Consider the following 18,221-nt stretch of genomic DNA (forward strand, 5'->3'; position numbering starts at 1 on the left):
CATCTGCAAATATAAAATCATGCACAAACGCTCCCTCCACTTTAGTTTTGGTTTGTAGTCTTTTCAAGTTGAAGAATTTACCATTAATGTAGCAGCTGATTTTGATGCTATGTAAATCCTCATTTAAAGTGTCTGACAGAATATTAACAGACCATTCTCAAATGAAGACATTAAACCATTTCTAGTCATATGAAAAAGTGCTCTAAAAATCTACTGATCAGAGAAATGAAAATTAAGACAACTCTGAAATACCACTACACAGCTCTCAGATTGACTAAGTTGAAAGGAAAAGATAATGATGAATGTTGGACGGGTTATGGGAAAACTAGGACATTGATGCATTTTTGATACTGGAACTATGCTCAAAAAGCTATCAAATTGTGCATACTCTTTGATCCAGTAGTGTTTCTACTGGGCTTGTATTCCAAAGAGATCTTAAAGGAGAGAAAGGAACCCACATGTGCAAAAATGTTTGTGGCAGCCCTCTTTGTAGTGGCAAGAAACTGGAATCTGAATGGATACCCATCAGTTGGATAATGGCTGAATAAGTTATGGCATATGGATCACAATATAATATTTTTAATCTCTTTGTTGTTGTTCACTTGCATTTTGTTTTCTTATTCATTTTCTTTCTTTTTTGATCTGATTTTTCTTGTGCAGCAAGGTAATTGTATAAATATGTTTATATATATTGGATTTAATATATATTTTAACATGTATAACATATATTTTATTGCTTGCCATCTAGGGGAGAAGATGAGGGAAAGGAAAGGAAAACTTGGAATATAAGGTTATTCAAGGGTCAATGTTGAAAGATTATCCATTCCTATGTTTACAAATAAAAGGAAAAAAAAGAAAAAAAATCAAAAAGTATTTGGCAATATGGCTAAAAACATCATGCTAAAAAGCATAGGAACAAAAACACAGCTTTATTTTGCTCTGTTGGTGACTGGGAAATCTCAAGAGCATCATCCATTGTCCAGAAGTCAGGTAAGTATGCTATTGTGAAATTGATATACAATACTGATAAACTTTTCTGGACAACCAAATTTTGATTTAATTTTCTACAAACCCACATGACCGACAGTTTCAAAGATTTTGATCAGATCTACAAGTATTATATACACACCTCTGTTCTACTCCTTCATTTCTCTTAGAGTTAACAGGCAGCAAAAACCATTTCCACTTTTCCTTAGTACCTTCTGAAGCCACAGTGGCTCTCAGGTAGACGACTACTTCAGGTATAAAATCAGCCTATTAAGGAGTGCTCTGGCAAGGATCTTGCCAGCTATGATTGAAAGAGACCTCATGTGATTGTCACAGGATAATTTATTTCCTTTACCTTTATAAAGTTGAATAATGGAGGCATCATTGAACTTGGGGATCATCACCTCTTCCTGCCATGTCATCTGGAGAATTTCAGTTAGCTTTTGCATGAGCAAATGGTCTCTCATCCCCCAAAAAACCTTGTAAATATCAACTGGAATAAAATCAGCACCTGGTCCTGAGTTATCAAAAAAAGAATTCTATAATGACATTCAGAACTTCTTCTTCAGTTGGAACTTCAGCTGAGGAGAGATTGATTACAACCTGAGATAAATAGTCATTGACTTCAGCATTGATTGGTGATAGTCTGTTGAGAATATAGAAGTGTTCAACCCTTCTCTTCAGGATCATATCTGCATTACTATTCAATGCGACTCCAGCAGCACTGAAAAATTGAGATGCACTATAAGCCTTTGTTTCATAAATAGCCCTCAAAGCTTATGGAAGTACTTTGGATTGTTATTGTCATCATAAAATTGAATTGCATTTGACTTCTTACTGAGCCTTGAATCCTGCATGTCTCTAAGTTTTGTTCGTACTTTACTTTTGATGGAGTTGATTAATACTTTCTTAGAGACTGATAAATTGTTTTGCTGATACACCTTGTCAAATCTTTATTTTTTCATTTAGCAGCTTCTGACTTTCCCCATCATTTTTATCTAACGTGTCTTAATGTTTGCAATTGTTCTGATCCAGTTGAGCAAATGTAGTACTATACCCCAAATTTCTGAAAACTACCCACTCCTTTTCTGCTCCACTTCTGTTGCCAACTGTGTGTTAGCTCAAATTATTCTCCAAATTAGTAACAAACAGTTTCCTCTCAGAGAATGGCTCTAATTTGGTGACATTAATTCTTCTGGTAGTATTTTCTGTAGTGGGGTCATCATTTTTGTTGAATTCAAATATTCAACTTGGAGAGGATAAGTCTATGATCAGTCCAGCACTTTGCACGACATATTGCCTCCATCACTCTCACATTCTGTCTGCCTTTTCTCCTTACAATCACATAGTCTATTAAATACTGATGTTTGCTGTGAGGGTGCATCCACGAAGTTTATTGAGTTCAGATAACCACAGTGTTGCTGATAAGAAGATCATGAAATTCACAAGTCTTCAATAGTAAATGACCATTGCTTTTGCTATTTCCAACTCCACTTCTTCCAAGGACTCCCTATCATGGCTGAAAGTCTTATTCTACTCTAGCATTAATATCACCAGAATTATAAGCTTGTCCTCTTTTGGAACATTGATGATAAGGGTCTCCAGGTCTTCATAACATTTTTCTTCAACCTCATCAGGGTTCATCATGGTGGGAACTAAGCCACTGATTGTGAATTTTGCTGCAAATGGCAATTGCATTATTATGAGTTTGTCATTCACTCCTTTTGGTAGCAGGCAGGTTTGTTTACTAGATTAGTTTTGATTGCACAATCTGCATCAGCTTCATGGTACTCCCTTTCACTGTAGCTACTCCAGAAAAACATGAATCCATCTACAACTTCAGTAAGCTAGTCTTCTTTTGCTTTCTTTCACTCAGGGCTACAATTTGGATGAAATAACTCTTGAGTTTTCTTACAACAAGTGCCATTTATCTTTCAATTCTACTGGATTTTATGTTGTCTGTAAGTGTGAATACATTGCATGGACTTATTGTGAGTGGAATCAACTTTTCAGGAGTTTTGTACATTTTTTTGTTTCAATCACAGGATGGGATCCCTGCCATGGTAGTCAGGCCAGGATTGCAGAAGCAGACATTTTTAAGGCAAACTTTTCTACACCCTTCTTCATATCTGAAGGTGGGCAGTGCCATCTTTACAAGGTTGCTCAGACACCCAGGATATTGCCGAATCCATTACTACTTCCAGTGACTGGGCTGCCCATGTACAGCATTGTGATTACAAATCCAGTATATCTGCACCTATGGCTTTGTCACTAGCCTTTTGCCACAGGACTTTGAGATAGGTAGAAATGGTAAATTGGCATGGGTGATACTTTTTGATTCTTGTGTAAATTGGATCTAAGTGAAGATGAATTGCATGAAATCACTGGCCATATTGTTTTTTCTAGAGTCATTACTGCAAAGACAGATTCAAGATAGCTGGTTTTGACTTGGGCTATAGTGGATGATCTTGATGTCTTCAAAGTCTAACCAAGGTCTATGTGCTCCATAGTGTTTGCTACAGCTACCTTCATGGCCTTTAGAACAAATTGTTCCCATTCACTTGTTCCTCCAGGGGAAGTCTTCATATGCCTGGGATTGAAATTTTTCCTAACTCATTATAAGATTTGAAGCCCTCATTTACCCTAAACCTGGTTTAGCCTATGTGCTGAAGTGGTTTACAGATTGTGGCTGCTTAAGGACAGCTATATGATGCAGTGGATAGAGCACCAGCCCTGAATTCAGTAGAACCTGAGTTCAAATCTGGTTTCAGACACTTAATATTTCCTACTGTGTGAACCTGGGCAAGTCACTTAACCCCAATTAACTAAAAATAAACACATAATGTGGCTGCTTTGCACATTACAGCTTACAGGTGAGAATATTCATTTAAGTTAAATGGTTCCTTGCTTGAAAAAGAGAATGTTATCATATAGATTGAATATGACTTTTCTTCTATGCAAATTACTAAAATACTAATATTAGTCATTTATTCAATGAACATTAAATAACAAGTATTCTTCAGATTATTAGCTATTGAAAGAAGAAAACCAAATCAGTAGTCTCAAAAATGAATAATGTGCATTCACAATCAACAATGAAAAAGTAAAAAAAAAAATTCAGAAACCATTTGTCCAATTATACATGAACAAAACTGACAAATGAAATGAAATGAATGAATAAAACTATAAAATGTCCAGATTTACAGAACAATCAATAGAAGACTTAAATAGTCTAATTTCATTTTTTTAAAAATTGATCAAGCTATAAATGAACTTCTAAAGGGGAAAAATTTCAGAATCAGTTGGAATTACAAGAACATTTAGAGGGAAATTAATTCCAATATTATTTGCTCTCTCTGAAAATAGAAATAAGTAAATAATAAGTCCTATTATTCCTTCTGTGAAACAGATATGGCCTTGTTAACTATTGTGGGTAAGTTAAAAGTAAAAAAACAACAACTATAGACCAATTTTTCTAAGTTATAATAATAAAATAATGTTTTCTAGGAAGCTACAGCAATATATCACAAAGAATATACACTATCAATAGGTTAAATTTGTACCAGGAATTCAGAGCTGGTTCATTTTTTTAAATCAGAAAAGCTATAAACATAACTCATCACATTATTAATAAAACAAGTAAAATCATATGTATTTTTTCAATGAATGCTAGAAGGGTTTAAAATAAAATACAATACTAATTCCTCTTAAGGGAAAAAATGGATCTTTCCTAAATATGATAAGTAATATCTATCTAAAACCAAGAGTTAGAATTTTTTGTAAGGGATATAAACTAAATTCTAATAAATTTAAGTAAAAATTCTAATAAACAAATAAAAATCTAATAAATTCTAATAATACAAAGATGTCTTTATCACTGTTACTATTCAATATACTGCTAAAATACTAACTATACTAAGAAGATAAAAATTAAAAAAAATTGAGGAAATTAACATAAGCAAAGAGAAAATAAAATTATCTTTGCTGATAATAATGATGGTTTATTTGGAGAATTCTTGAGAATCAACTAAAAAAGTAATGGAAACAATTGACAACTTCAGCAAAGTAGAATAGAAAATAAACTTGTATTAATCATCACCATTTTTATATTTTATCAACAAAACTAATAAGATATATAAAAAGAAATTCTATTTAGAATAACTACCAAAATTATAAAATACTAGGGAGTGTATCTGTTAAGATATACTTTGGAACTATATGAAAAAAAAAACAACTACAAGAAATTTTTATAGAAATAAAAAATCTAAATAATTGGATAAATAATAATTATTCATGGGTAGAGAAATCCATTATAGTGAAAATGGCAATGCTACAGGTATTTCTTTGCTTATTCTATGCCATATCAATCAAACCACCAAAGGTTTATTTTATAGACTTAAAAAAAATAACTACAAAATTCATCTAACAAAACAAAAGTTCATGAAAGTCAAAGAAAAAATGAAAAAAAAAAAAGGGAGTAGGAAGGAAGCCTAACAGCATTAATTCTTAAATTATATTTCAAAGCAATAATCTTTGAAATAATTTGGTAATAGTTATGAAATAGATAAGGTGATTACCGGATTAGGTAATCCTCTGTAAAAACAAAGATATAACAAAATCCAGTAGGTGCATGGAGTTGAGAAAACTGAAGAATAATATGGCAGGAAGTAGGTTTAGGCCAACATTTCACTATGACTATGACTTCACTATAAGCTTCAAATGGATACATTGCTTAGATATAAAGAGTGACATCATAAACAAGGAGAAAGATTGAAACCACAGAAGGGAAGAGTTCATAACAAAATAGAAAGGGCAACAGAAGATAAACAAAAAATTCTGATTACATAAAATTTTAAAAGTTTTAGACAAAAAAATCCAAGTTATCAAAAATTAGATGAGAAGCAATAAAAAGGGAAAATATTCTTTGTAATAAGTTTCATTGAGAAAGGTCTTGTTTCTATTTTATACAAAGAAGTAATTCAAATTTATAAAATAAGAATCATTTCTCTAGTTGATAAATGGTCAAATGTTGTGAATAGATAATTTTTAGAGCAAGCATCTTAAGCTTTTAATAGCCATATTTGTTAAAAAATTCTAAATCATAATAAAGAAATGCAAATTAAAATAACTCTGAAGTTTCAATTTACATCTCAGATAGGCACAGTTGACAAGGGAAAATGGAAAATGCTGGAGGAACTATGACAAAATATGCATAGTAATGCATTGGTGATGGAGCTGTTAACTCATCCAGTCATTCTACAATGCAATTTGGAACTATTATCCGAAAAGCTATTAAAATGAACAGGCTCTTTGACCTAGCAATACAACTACTAGGGTTATACCCTAAAGAGATCAAAGGAAGAAGAGAAAGGACTGACATGTACAAAATATTTGTAGCAGCCTTTTTTGTAGTGGGAAAGAATTGGAAATTGAGGGGGTGCTCATCAATAGAGAAATGACTGAACAAATTATAGTATATGGATATGACTGAATACAATTTTGACATAAAAATGATGAAATGGATGGTTTCATAGAAATATAGGAAGACTTGCATGAACTGATGTATAGTGGAATAAACAGGAGAACAATTTAAACAATAATAAAAGTATTTTTATAATAATTTTGGAAGACTTAGGAACTCTCATCAAATTTGAGACATTTCCCCCAACTCAACGCAAGAATTTGTATTGCTTTACTATTAATCTTGTTAATAAGGGTTTTGTTTTTCTTGCTTTCTTAGTGAGGGAAGAGAAAAGGAGAGGAGGTTAATTTTCATTGATTAAAATTTTTTAAAAACTGGGGTTATGGGGCAGCTAGATGGTGCAGTAGAGAGAGCACTAGTCTTGAAATCAGGAGGACCTGAGTTCAAATCTGACCTTGGACACTTAACATTTCCTAGCTATGTGACGCTGGGCAAGTCATTTAACTCCAATTGCCTCAGCAAAAAATCCCAAAAAACAAACAAACAAATAAAACTGGGATTAGGTTTATATCTGAGAGGAAGCGGATAAAGTATACTTTAATTAATGTACTTGAGCCAATTTTGTAGGGATGCTAGAGTTTTAGTCACCTCCATTAATGTAACTATTGTTTATTCTTCATATTAATGATGTGAAAATTTGTTTTTCTTTTTTTAAATCAAATTTTTATTGTATTAGATTTGAGGTCATAAACAGAAATGTTCTACAGAAAAAAAAAAAAAAAAAAAACAGTTCTTAAGTAATTCACCTACCAGCAGAGTATTGCAAAGAAAACCCAGGAAATGAACATGTTTTGGTCACATTTTCAATTTTGAAATCTTTTTATGCACTAGAAACATATCAAAAAACATAGGATCTCTAATGTCACTAGATATGACTAAACCTGCTTCTATTTTTTACATCATCAACTACATAAAATATTGATTCAATTAAGTTGTAAATTGCTTCCATTAATCATTTTGTATTGGGATTTAAAATACCTTTTGAAAGGGCTACTAGGAATGAGATGGAATCGTTTTCATATTAAAAGTTTGTTGGGATACCAGATTGCAAAATCACCATGTAGTTCCTGATTTTCGTCCTACTAATCATTACGCAGAATGTACCATATTTTGATTTGAACCTTGTCTCTGTACATTTCAACTTCATTCCAATTTTACTGCCTCATTGATTAATTTACAGAATTAAAAACCATAACTGAATTCTATTACCTTTCTTGTACACTAGCCAATAATGCACAATTAAACAGGGAGGTGGCCACCCAGACTCAAAAGCTACCACATTCTTTGCTAGACTTAAAGTCAAAAGGTATGGAAATGACATGATCCCAATTTCCCAAAGAAAATAAATCAGCAAACCAGTAAAAATATCCACTCTGCTGTGGAAATGAGCACTTGTTTTAGTAATATCACTTTCAGTTAGAGGAAAAATTATAATCTTCAGCACCAAATCTTCATTATTCAGGTTCTGAAATCACTCCTCAGGAACCTTAGTCAGAATTTTAAGGAGTGGAGTAGTGTTTTATAGTAGAAAAGTGATGGTCTTAGAATCAAAAGTTGTGCTTTCTAATTTCTACTCTTCTGCTTACAAACTATATAATTTTGGGCAAGTTTTTTTTTCTGGATTTGTTTCCTTAATAAAATTAGGAGATTGTTCCTTCAAAGCCTAATATTTTATGAAACTATGGTTTGCTTTTTAATAAGGCCTCTTAGGAGGATGGGATGGCAACTTTATACCCAAGCAACTTCTTTATGTCCAATTAACAACAGAGAAGTACAGAGATTTAATATTGTCTTGAAAAACATATGTTTAAAGCCTGATGTCAATTTAATTTCCTTCAACAAACAAAGTAAGCACCTACTAGTATTAAGGTAGTAGAGATATTTTCACATATACAAAAATAAAAACAGTTCCTGCCTTCAAGGAATCTATTTAAAAAATCAACAGGTACACAAATAATTGAATACAAAGTATATACAATTAATTTACTAGTTGATTGGGCATTGCTAACAGCGTGGGGAAGTGGCAACAATATGGAGGTATCACTGAAGAGTAACCTTAAAGGACTTTGAAATCAATATCATAATCTATTACTAGCAGGATTTATTAATATACTAATTACATGAGTGTCTTGATTGATTCTTTTAGATCCTGAAAATTTATTATGAAATCATCTTTAATCTCTGTTGGCAGGAGGCTTTTGAGTATTCAGAAGTATTTGAAAGTATATGTTAATGGTTGGTTGCTATAGATACTCTTCTGGGAGAGAGTAAACCCATTAACATCATCTTGAAGTTCAAAAATGTCTATTTTACTAGTTAATCTGCAATTTTTAATTTATGAAAGTTAATACTGAAAGGGTTGTGCTAAAAGAACCGCTTGGTGATAAATAGAACTATTCAGTCATAGTCTCATAGATTTCTAGCTGGAAGGTACCCTAGAAAGTCACCTACTCTAATTTGCTCATTGCTATGATGGAGAAACTGAGGTCCAGAGGGGCAAATTGATTTCCTTAGAATTGTTTCTGTAGTAAATATAGAGCAGGATTCAAAGCCCTAACTTGTGAAGACAAATTCAACACTCTTTTCATACTACAAGTTTTGGAAGAAAGAAAGCTGGGTTAGGAAAAGAGGTTCACTCAAAATTCTTTTCATAAATGGAAAATTATCCTTAAATTTTTGGGGGATTCCTTGGAGAGAAAGTGCTTTGGGGGTGGGGTGATTAAACTGGTAAGTGAGAGGAGCTCTAGACAAAATGTGTACAATTAAGAGTGTTGATTAAGATAAAAGAATTAGTTGACTTTATGCCCTCGCCAGTAACATTAATCCATATAATAATTTAGTGAATGCTTTCAATACAACATAAATAAGGAGACTGAATTTCCTTTGACAGTAATATCAGAATAATATTATGATTGAGTAAAAGTGGTACCTGTGAATGAATTTGACTATAAAGGGCACTAGCATTGGTGGTAAAAATGGGGTCATTGTCCAATAGTTCTGTGTGAATGCATCAACAGTTTTCTGAAGAATCTAAATATCTGTAGAGATAAAGCTATACTTGACTAGGGAACTGAGGAAGAGCCAAAAGACTGCTATTGAAAGTACAAAATGTTTGAAGAGAATTCCTTGGTAGATTACTTTGGCCATGTACCTGAAACTAGGAGGCTAGAAATAGAGACTACTTCAAATTTAGTATTTCAGTATAGTCACAAGGAATTGAGATAGAATAGACAAGACTTTGAAAGTGAGATGAGATAAGAAATTGAATCTAAAAGATCTTCATTAGGATTAAGTATAAGTTCTGGCAATAGACAGCTAAGAGAAGCAAAGACTATTGCTTCAGCTATAATCGAAGTAAAGTTTATATAAGCTTCTTGGAAAGTTGAGATGTTGCAAAATATAATTATGAAAATGCTGACTTTTTGGTATGGAGTAAAGTGGAATTTAAATTAGATCATGTTGAATTTGTGGTAGAGGATTGTGCTGGTAAATATTTAACAATCAGGTCTTTGGAAAAATAATTGTAGTATCTCTAATACTTTTAAATTTAATCTTTTTTATTAACATTTTTCTTCATCACTTAAACCTAAAACAATCAATAAAACAATAAATCAACCTATTTTGTAAGGTTTGTCCATTTCTAAAGTGCAAATACGTTGAAATTTTAGCATTTAGCTCACTCAAGTGGATGTTCCAACTGGTTCCAGCATACTTCCATATTATGTATTCAGCAGGAGGTACTAATTGGTGTTTAAGAGAGATAGGAATGAATTTGGTAGTTCACTGTTTAAAACTATAGCTGAAATTAAGGGGAAAAGAAAGAAGGAAAGAAAGCTGGAATAGGGAAAGGAGAAGACAGGTCTCATTCAAATTTCTTTTCATAAATGAAAAATGATCCTTAAAACTTTGAGGGATTCTGCTTTAAGGGGTGAGATGGCTAAACAAGTAAGTGGGAGAAGTTCTAGACAAAATGTCTAGTATTCCAAACAATTTGATCCTCTCTTTGGGAATTGAACATCCTTTTCGCCTTGAAGAAAAACAATGAATTTGTTAAAACAAAGTTTGAGTTTATTCTTCCACACGCTGTCCTTTCTGAGCCTAACAGTTTCTAGTTTTCTACACAATTTCTCTATTGATTTTAGGAAAGAAACTAATTGCTGGATTGTAAGAACGTGCAGGATTCTGATTTGAGAACACAATTCTGGTACCAGTATATATTGGGGCATGAAGTTCCTTTCTTCCCTAAAATATATACCATGTTGTGAAGGTGAATGTAGGTTGGAATTCAGGAATGCCCTTTCACCCTCAATTTCCTGAGCAAGGGATGCAAGGACCAGTCAGGGGACTTCCTTAGGATATTCCAGCTGATATTCAGGTTCTTTTTTCTTTGCCTTGGGGCCTGCAGCTATGTGGATTAAGGCCGAAGTTATTAGATCCCCTAGGCTAGTCTGCTTTCAGGGATCGGAGAGTGGGGTCGGTCAAGTGGGAAATATGCCGCTATTATAGCCGATTTAGCAACTAAAGCGAAATCAGTTCATTCAAGTGACTGAATCTCTCTGACCCTCCCTTGGCCCCAGTCCTTCGCTGGTCTTTTTAGAGAGATTCTTTCTTCGGTAGGACCTCAGGCCAATGAAAGAGAAGAAAGCTAGCCTGAGGGCTATTGGCGAAGCGAAATTTTGTGAGGTACCTCAGAACTTTAATAAACTGCAAGACCCAGAGACATGAGCGCTTTCTGCGTGGTCCTGAGTGAGTCACTGACTCTGTAGTGCGCTATCTGCTGCACAAGGAAGGCATTCACTATTATGCCCTCCATACAACGAGACGGTTGTTTACTCGTAACGGGAGCTTTTCAGCTTTTCTCCAACCCGGAGCGCCTTTGCAGCCTCCCTTTCCCCCTCCCCATTCTTGGATGAGACTGAGGATTTCCCTGTCAATGTTAGTATAATTTCTTTGCAATAAAGTTCTGAATTTGCCCCCAAAGCGGAAAGGTCAGGCCCCAGAAAACTGGGAAGGGGAGAGGCTTTTTTTCCTGTCCCGAGAGTGGAGCTGGAAGATCAAGAAATCCCTCCAGCTGCACCCAGAAAGCGGGGAGGAGCCTGGCACTAAGGCTTTTGCAGCGGGGAACTCCGAGGCGTAGTGGTTGAAAAAAGCAGATTGAAAATGAGCTGGCTGCCCTCTAGTTTAAGGGAACCCCTTGGCTGGGAGAGCATGGAATAGAATGCTCATTCCAGTCTTTTGAACAACCCCCAGGTTCACCGGGAACTAACTAGCAAAACCTTTAGTGGGGATAAGTGACCAGGCTTCTCATACTTGCCAAATATAATGCCCCCTGTACTTCTTTTAAATCAAATACTGGCTTCAAATTCCGGATCCACTGATCTATATTTTTGCAGATTCCTCTATTTCTTCCTTCGCCTCTCCCTTTCTCTTCTACCGTTTTGCCTGTTTTTCCATTCTCCCTCTTTACCCCTTCTTATCTCTCCATCTTTTCTTTCCTCACTCCTTTTTCCTGAGACACCCTTCGATTTCTCCCATTTTTATCTCCCTTCTCTCCCCTCCTCTTAAAAATTCTAGAGAATTGTTGAGAATAGCTTCCTTTGGGAGGAAAGTTTCACCTCCAGTTAATATTGAAGTTTCCAGAATAGAATAAAACTGGGTTGCCAAGATATTGATTTGTCCTATCCATGAGATCAGAAATATGAAATTATTTTCCGAAGTTATTTTTTTTAAACTGTAAAGGTAAGGTAAATTTTGAAATTGTATTTCAGGACACTGAGCGATCTTCCTTTAGGAGATTTAATTTGATATTATCGTATCATAATATACCTTGCAGATTCTATACAGCCATCACTAACTTCCTCGCAAATCAGGCTCCCCCAAAGTCCCTTAAAGTTCTGAGGGTGTTGGGTATTTTCTTAATTCTTTTCTCAGGCAATTTCAAAAGCTCTTAATCATTAAAATCTAGGCAGAACTGGAGTCCAGCAAAGCTCATGTCTAGTGTTTTGTTGATGATCTTTTAGACTGAGAGGTTTGGAAGAGGGAGCGAATGGAACCTTTTCCCTAGACCATTGAAAGGTGTAAAGAAGACAGCTAGAAAGATCCCTACATATACCCCAGGAAGAAAAAATTCTGTATTCAGGGTATGTAGAAGTCCATACTTAGAGCCAATATATGGAAATTCTCACATATAGGAAGCATAAAGAAATATCTACATGGACATTATTGTACATTGGAGTTCCCGCGATCTCTTTTCATCAAGGGAAGAAAAACATACCAAAACACTATCTCTCCCACTTTCCAGTTCACTGGAGTTGTACTAGGAGGGTGGGAAAACAGAGAATAGTTGGTTTGGGATATGAAACCATCATAGTGACTTGTATATATATATATATATATATATATATATATATATATATATATATATATATATATATATATACACACACATTTAATTCATTGTGATTAAGTGCTGAGGTGGGGGAGAAACCAGGACTAAAGTAAGAAATGCAAACATCAAGGACAGATTTCAGTGTATTTGCTTTTAGAGAAACTGGGGACGAGAGAAAGGGGGTGGCATAGAAGCGAAAGAAAGGACAGGCATCTCATAATCATTGGCCTCGAGAGTAACTTTAGTTGCCATGGTTTTTGAAAGGAATAAAGCACACAGTCATAGTACCAATTGTACCCGAGCTCTTTATCCATGTTGTAGCTACTGAGAACGGATAAATTCCCTGGCGGTTTGCATCAAGAATCAACCAGAACACGTTTCCAATCCTTGATTACTCGTCTACCTCCACCCCCCCGCCTTGGAGCCCCCTCAACTCGGAAGCCTTTCGGTGTACCCTTAGGGCTCGAAATATATTTGGCCTGTGTGCGTGGAATTAAAGTTGATCGAATGCATAGAGAGCTCTTATGGGACTAGGAGAGAATGTAAGTGTACTGTGGGAATAGTGGGATAACCAAGTGCAGGCGGCCCATAGCCTCGGGGAAAGAAGCTCGGCGCCTTTAAAGGGAGCGGCGAAGAGCTCCCGCCAGGAGGCGTGTCAGTATCAGCTACCACCGCTGCTGTTGCTGCCGCTGTTGCTGCCACTACCACTGAAGAAGTGGCTACTGGCATTGGAGCCGCCTTCACTGGCACTGGGATCCCGAGTAAACCTTAGTCCCGGATCTCGGACCTCCGCAGCTCCTCGACTTCCTGGACAACCTTATTCAGGCTCTTCTGGGCTGCTCCTCCCCTTGCTCCCAGGGCCAACCTCTTCCTACCCCTCTGCCCTCCCGCCCACCTCTCCAGACTAGAAAGGTAAGAATTCCCCGGGTGTGGTGTGGATTCTGCTCTTGGCTCTTAGGTTCCCCTTTTTAACAACTCTTTTGTTTTGTTTTTTCCCCTAAAGGTCAGGAGATACATGGGAGTGGAGTAGGGAGGGAGAGGATATTATTTTCTAGCTTGTGGGAAAGAGGAGATAGAGGAAAACTAGAAGGACCCCTGCTCACACTGGGTTCACACTGGGGCATTTTCCTGAATGGCTTTGTCCCACTCTCTTCAGTGAATTGCAGTTAAAAATATATCTGGTCCTGCTTGCCAGGAGTACTTACTTTCTCCAAATGGAGTAATTGAATAAATAAAGGTGTCAGTCATTGGGCAGGAAAAACAAAAACTCTGTTCGGAGAGTATAACTAAACACCAGGGACCAGGCTATTGATCTATATATCCATCTGTTCATCTAGGTATCATTTATCTTCTTTGGTTATATAGTGATAAAAAGTTGTATTCATTTGCTTTTGGCATTATCCAGAGTTCATGAGAAGGAACCTTAGGAAAAAGGCCAGTACTTCAGAGTTAGAGAAAAAAAGGACTTAGAGGATTGAATTATACATGCCTGGAGTACAAGGGTAATGACTCTTATGCCATGCCAGATTCATCTCCAAGGCAATACTCTTTCTTTTAAACACAAGAAGACTTTTTCTAGGAACTTAGAAAATTACTTTAGATATAGGTGGTAATAGACAACTTAATACTACCGCTTAATTGAAGCTCAGAAGTTCTTTCCTCTCTCTAAACCAATGCTCTAAGCATTCTGGTCCTCAGAAATTAGCTGATCTCTTAATTTTATATGCTCCACAGAGCAAGCACCTTTACACTCTTTTGTAATTTAAGCAGTCTTTCATTCAATTTCTGGAAGATACAAAATATTGTGCTTTTTCCTCTATTGACCAAACTTTATTACTTTATAAATCCAGAATGCCCCACTTCTGCAAGACATAAATCCATTTCCTACCAAAAGCCTAAGAAATTTGTGGATAATTAATTGAAAAAAATACCAGTTTTCAGTGGAGTGATAACAGAAATGTGTTGCCTAGAGAAAGTCTTCCCCCCTACTTAAAGCTTGTTGAAAAATACACTTCTTCAAAAACTTTAAAAACTTTTTGAACGTGTCAATTTGTAACAATCCAGTCTCTAAGGGCACACTTCTTTTCAGCATCTAAAAATTAATCACTACATTAAATATCATTAACCACCAATGCAACAGAAATATTGTGCTAAACAATGATATGAATTAACAACAGTTGAAAAGGAACCTCTAGTCTTATAGCTTGTAGGAGTTGAATGCATGTGGGCAGTAATATTCCCTTACCTTATAATAATATCGACATTAATTTTATTCCTTGACATACTCATAGAACAGTGGGACAAGATGATTATTTCAGGCAAGATGAAATATAAGCACATAGGTATATGTCAGACATTACTGTAAGATGGTGTTCCCCTGTTGCCACATTGTAAAAGCAAGGCTCTAAAGGCAAAGCAAAGTGGAAGTAGAGGAGAAATTCACAAGACAATTCTTTAAGACAAATATATATATATATATGGATTTTCATATATAGGAAGGTGAAGCCTCTTTAGAGAAACTGGGGAATGAGTTCAGGCTATTTCAGGATGTGGCACTGGTAGTCACTTACATGACTATATGCTGAAAATGTAAATACATAGCCTAAAAACCATTTGTGATATGAAGATTAATATGCACATGGACATGTCCCAGCAGGTGGCAGCTGACTAGAATCAGATTCATCCTTACTATGAGAATAGAAAATTAAAATGATCTCAAGTAATAATGCTTAGTATTGAAAGGTCATTTGTGTAAGAAAATGTAAAAAACAGTTAAAATAAAGCAAGGATATTTTGATCGCTGAAATAAAACATTGTACAAACATGATGTGTGTTTTTCCTTTCTGTTACTTCCAAAAGCTCAAAATTTATTATTCTAGTCTATTGTGATCTCCCCTACCCAGTGGTCTGCATTAATACTCAACCATTCTACTCACTGTGTGTGTGTGTGTGTGTGTGTGTGTGTATACAAAAACAAATGTATGTGTATTATGCAATTTCTGTTTTGACCTTGGAGTCCATAGAGATTTAGCTACTAAAGATGTCATATAATAGAAATCTAGAAATAGCCAAATAATACTACAGAATAATGTATATAAACTTTATTAATGTTAATTATAGATGGCTTTTAATACTAATTTCAGTTTTCCTTCAACTTTAGACTGACTGACAAGACTGACATAATTTAAGAAAGGGATATTTTTTTCTGTCAAATCCCATATAATGAATTTTTACTTTAGCACACAGTAGTAGTATTATTTTAAAAAAATATTTTAAAGATCTCCAAATCTGTTTATTGAAGATATTTCTTAAACTCAGAGAGGGGATTGATTGTAGCTGAGAGGAAATTTATTATTTTTGATAAATACTTTTCCCCTATGATGTTTGATTAGAAAGAATTAGAATAGAACTTCTTATCCTTATACCAGATGGGATTCTGGAGGTGGTGAATTTTAAGACTTTAACTAATTGTACACTTTATAAATGTCTAGCCATTGAATACTGACAGCCTCTAATTCAGTTTTCTGAATTGTTGGTGGTCTTTAAAATATTTCTTTACTAATAAATAGATATTCTTAGTGATAATGAATAAATTCACATTTAATATGAATGGTTTTCACAGTACATTAGAAGAAATGAATATAGTCCCATTGGAATAAGATTCCAGTCACTGAAAGCAGTCCTAAATCATGAAACACAAACTAATAATCAAGATATTGAACAGAGCAGAACTATTAAAATATGAAGATAAGCATTTGTTTTCATTTTAGTAAATCTTTGATCTCCACGTGAAGACTGCATTTTGAGGTTTCAAACAAACACATTGTGGTGCATTATTATTGTGGAGTACAATACAAGGATGTTGAACTTGAATCTTGTAGTACTGTCCATGGTTCTGAAAAAAGGTCGTACGTGTCTCGTAGATCTTCACACAGGTGCAGTCGCTGTCCGTGGTGTTGAACCATTCAGCTTAATGCAGTAAAAAAGTGAAATAGCAAATTTTAAGATAGATCCTTTGAGGAATTATGATAAAAAGCAATTTATCCTACAGCACTTGAAAATTAATTTACTGAACGAGAACTTTGTGAACCTGTAAACTTAACCTCTACCCTTCTTCTATCCTTTTAAACTAATAGTTGTGTTCATAATATGTTCACACAAATCAAAAACAGTTTAAATGATATGTACTAAATGGGGTAAATTACAAACTTCATTATAATTTTGAAATACATTAACTGGAAATAAGAAAAAGTAAGAGAGAGTACTTTTTATTTTCTCAGGATATATAAAATAGCTTGTACACTGAACAATAAGTGTCTTTTGATTGTTCACAAGTAAAAAATCACTATCAGACAATTATTCTACAATATTTGAGCATTAGAGGGAATTAAGGATATTCAAAATTACTTTGAAGCTAAGTCTTTATAAAACCAAATATAAATTTATCAAATAGAATGGAATAAATGAAGGAGGAAATACAAGAAATAGCATCTTGGACTATTCATGTTTTTCAAGAGCTATTCTAAATATGGACTGAAGGAGTCGCTAGATACCCTTAGTTTTATTACTAGGTATTCCTTTTAAAAGTGCTCAAATAGTCAAATTATTTGATTGAATTGCCTGCTCCACTGCAGAACTAGCCATTCATGATACTTATTTTTGACACTGCAGTTATGCCTCCATCTTTAAAAAAAAAATTCAATGACATGTAATAGCATTTGCAGAATGTAGATTTCTTTTTTAAAAAATTTAACATTTTACAATTATTTAAGTTAAGTTGTATAGAGAAAATCAGAGTAATAGAATAAAAAGAACTTGTTGAGATTTTATTAATTTTTTTTACCACTCAGAGATCCATAATAAAGAAAATATTGATAATATTTGTTCTTATTATACTCTCTGTTTAAAATATGAACCTATTTCAGAATTAAATGCTGTCATGTCAATCTTTAAAATGACCCAAAATAACTTTTAGGTAAATATTGGCATCACAGTATATATTCTAATTAATTTCTACATTGAACTTTCATCTTTGAAAGGAATCTTTCTCTTGGGAGGAAAGGGGACAGATTAGGAATTAAATGCTTTCTTAGAAGTATTGGTTCACAGTTTTGAAGGTTTGCCCTTTAGAGTGCTCAAATTTTTTAAAATGATGAACAGTGAAATCTTTATTAACTTCAAAGACAGTTTCTTTTATGATCTGAATTAACAGCATTGGCTATTTCAAAATTTATGTGTTTTTAACATAACATACAGCTTATTTTCAGCTAATAAGTGCATTTTTATATTTTAAGGTGAAATACAGTTCTTATTGGTTTTACTTTTTCTTTTTTAATTGGTTTTAATTTTTTTTTTATTTGAGAA

General features: G+C 34.3%; 1 protein-coding gene across 1 annotated transcript in view; it reads left to right on the plus strand.

The window, feature by feature from the left end:
- The first annotated feature begins 13,530 nt into the window (after positions 1-13,530).
- The window catches only part of GRIK2 (glutamate ionotropic receptor kainate type subunit 2), an 822,997-nt gene continuing 818,306 nt past the window's right edge, over positions 13,531-18,221 (plus strand). The window contains exon 1 of the mRNA XM_051997449.1: positions 13,531-13,769. The gene's annotated coding sequence lies outside the window, so the exon portion shown is untranslated. The remainder of the gene's footprint in view (positions 13,770-18,221) is intronic.

This window comes from Antechinus flavipes, chromosome 4, assembly GCF_016432865.1.
Source record: "Antechinus flavipes isolate AdamAnt ecotype Samford, QLD, Australia chromosome 4, AdamAnt_v2, whole genome shotgun sequence".
NCBI classification, from domain to species: Eukaryota; Metazoa; Chordata; class Mammalia; order Dasyuromorphia; family Dasyuridae; genus Antechinus; species Antechinus flavipes.